The 3,372-nt window shown below is 38.0% G+C and overlaps 1 long non-coding RNA gene across 1 annotated transcript; it reads right to left on the bottom strand.

The window, feature by feature from the left end:
• Positions 1–740: 740 nt before the first annotated feature.
• Positions 741–2,585, bottom strand: LOC307256697. The gene is made up of 3 exons (XR_013845067.1): positions 2,556–2,585; positions 1,631–1,707; positions 741–1,541 (listed from the first exon to the last, which is right to left on the bottom strand). It is a non-coding gene; the product is annotated as an uncharacterized lncRNA (long non-coding RNA).
• Positions 2,586–3,372: the final 787 nt, after the last annotated feature.

Genomic DNA, 3,372 nt, shown 5'->3' with positions numbered 1-3,372 from the left:
AGCGTCGACGTCAGTTAACATCTGCTGTGTGATTGGCACTGGTGTAACTGTTTAAACCTGCTGTTTTTCTCTTTAAAACCTTTACATTTTAATAAAAGTAGTCTTATTAAATAGAGAATGAATTTCCATATATATATTTTTTTAACCTTTATTTATACAGGTATATCCCATTGAGTCCGAAGACTCTTTTGCAAGGGAGACCTGTTCCCATTTACACGTTACCATTCACACACATTCATACACCGATAGCAGGCTAACTATCGACAATAGTTTATTGTCCCGCAGCCGCTGTCAAGGCTCCTGGCTGTTAAAACTATCTATGGTTAAAACACACCACACGCAGGGGGTGAGGAGGACGTTGCAGGCATTGAGGACCAAAGTAAATAAAGTAGGCCTACATATCTTGCTGCAGAGTATTCAGTATCTAAATCCAGAAATATGCTTATAAATCATACACTTAGTCTTCTAAATGTAGTAAGCTTAATTAATTTAAACTTGTGAATAGTGAAGTGAATAAGTAACCTACTCTACAAGGCAATAGAAAAGTATAGAGGACACATTAAAACTGAATTGGAATAATTGTTCCTCTATCTCACATTTTCCATGTGAAATTATCACTACTTGTATCACAAACTGATAATTAGATGATCAGGTTTAACTGTGTGCTTATCCCCAGACAGTTCTGCTATACACCTTACCTCATGTGACGTGTCCAGAAGAACAGGGTACAAAGCTTCATATAACCTCATTTCAGTGATTACTTTAATTAATCACAATCACAAAGTGTCACACCATAACATTTTATGCAGTTTAGAACATGTTAATTCAGATCACGTGCTGCATTAATAAGTAGGTCTGCATGCTGCTAAAGCAAGACTAATAAATGCCCTATATCAATTATATTTATGATTTGCAGTTATCACATCAAAGCACAATCAGTACAAATGTATAGTAAAAGCTTACCCCACAAACAAATCACAAGATTTGGACTTTTTAAAATATTTGTGGATTTACTAAACATATACATACGGTCAAAATGAAAAATACAAATCAACCAGTTTAAAACTATAATGCACTCACAATTGCATACCTCCAAGTAAAGTTTTGTATGGCGTTATTTTATTAAGAGAAAATGAACAAAATACCCAAAATGCTCTGGCATGTGCCGGAACAAGACTTTATAAAACAAAACATAAAACTAGTAACTTAGTCCTTGGTCTGTAGCCCAACTGTTTACCATATTTAATCAAAATCTCCCCTACCTTTTTAATATGTCAAACAAATAAACATGACTGAGTATGTCACCTCATTTACTGCAATCAATATGATTATGAATTGAGTATGATCTGACTTTGTCTAGATTTATAATAATCACAATCTAAAAATTGAAAACAAATTGTGTGTAGAGTGTAGAGTCAGACTGATGTGCTGTGACTGCCAGGTGAGTTCCACGCTGCTCCATCTTCGGAGATCTTCTCAAGGCAGCAGGAGCAGTGAAGTCTTCAGTTATCTGGAGTGTCCTTCCCTCAGCAATGCATACACTGGGGACGGAAACAATTGTTAGATCCCATTAGTGATGTTATAGTAAACACATGACGGATAATAGTTAGGACTGACTGTAGCTGCTCACTGTACAATGGCTTCTCCCTGACAGGGTGGAAATCCCAGACACTTGTGCAGGCCTTGTGCAGGACAGCCAAGATGAGTCTGTGGAAAAGCAGATTGTGCCATTCAGATGTTAAGATAATGTTAAGATTTATAAAATAAATAAAATACATGTAGGTTCGAGTTGATGAAGAACACAAAGCTAAAAACTAATCAATATAGTTTATTATAACAGCCCTGCAATTCATTCTCTTCGTGGGGGGTATCTTGTCATTAGTGACTTTTAAAATTAGTTGTAAATGGTTTTTTTCAGGCTGGAAAAACAGATATAAGATATGATTTAAACACGATGGAGCTGCACAATTAAAAAAAAAATCCTTTGCATAATGGGACGCTTGTCTACCTGTTTTTATTCAGAAACAGCAACATGATGTTGAGACGGGCTGAGCAGAATAGTATACTGCTCACATGTTTATTTGGATCTTCATAGCCACTATTAAGACAGAAAACGCTCTATATGAGGTCGACACATGCTAACATTACATCCTGATGTAAAACTAGTAGGCTATGTATGAAGGTGCCGATGTCCCAGAAACGCAGACACGCTGATTATTATTATAGCAACGAGACTCTAGTATTCAGCTGACTCATATTTCCCTGGCTAGCGCCGGGATTATTTTAACTGATTAACGGAAGGATTCATTGGTCAGCCTTCTTATTTTACGTTAACAGTTAATTATTAACATCCTTAGAAGTGACCAAATGCCTTAAAAAACACATCCTTTAAAAGAATATGCTAACGAACATTAGCTGTTATACCCATTATGACTTGTTAGCTAGTGGTTAGCTATGCTGCCTGCAATACATTATAACCACACGTTGCTTCTCATCATTGAACGTATTATACCGACCAACTTTGAAGTTTAAAAACATAAGAAAACCAGACTTACAGTTCATAGTTTCCGTGGTATGAATCTCTGATAGCTCCGTGTCCTGTAGGCTCTAGCTAAACCCTAGGTCTGTGTTCGTGACCGTCAGTCCAGACACTGCTGTGGCTCCGGACAGAGATTGTGAAGCAGCTCAACTGTTCATTAAACCACCGCAGGTCCTGGTGTTTAATGGGTATCCCCTCCTCAACTTCACCGTGTCACATAATAAGCCTCCTGTCCTGTCTAAAATGATCGGGAAACCACCTCAAAGCTAGCTAAGCTAACGCGGCTTATTTACTGTTACAGACACCTTGGACTACTTTTCCTCAAAGGCTGGAGTACATATAATATAATTCTCCATTACTTAAAAAATGCTATGTAAAACTACAGAAAAAGAGTTCAATTCACTACTACTTCGCATTAGTTTGATAGTTGTTGTTGCTCATTTAGTCATTTCCTATAATTTCTGGTGAAAAGGGACAAAGGAAAAAGGCTTTTCCTCCGTCTGTTCACATGCTGACGTCACGTGTCCCAACCGGCGCTTTCATTGGATGATGCGACAATGTTGTCCCGCCCACCTTCTACGGATACAAATCTGTTCTACGCATACGAAACACTTTTGCACCACATTTACCACCTGGGCGTGGTGCAAATCTACCTGCAAAAAAACCCACAGCCGAGACTTGCAGGAGCAGATTTGAGCAGAGAAAACCCTCAGCTGAGACTTGTAGGAACAGATTTGAGCAGTTGTATCATCGATTTGTGCTCGCTCATTAAAATGCTGTGCTCGATATCATTTTATTTGAGAGGACATTTTTCACAGATGTGCAACTTCTGA

Source organism: Ammodytes marinus (genome assembly GCF_949987685.1).
Source record: "Ammodytes marinus genome assembly, chromosome: 10".
Taxonomy (NCBI): domain Eukaryota; kingdom Metazoa; phylum Chordata; class Actinopteri; order Uranoscopiformes; family Ammodytidae; genus Ammodytes; species Ammodytes marinus.
Note: the sequence above shows the minus strand (reverse complement) of the source record. Positions and strands in the feature narration are given on the sequence as shown.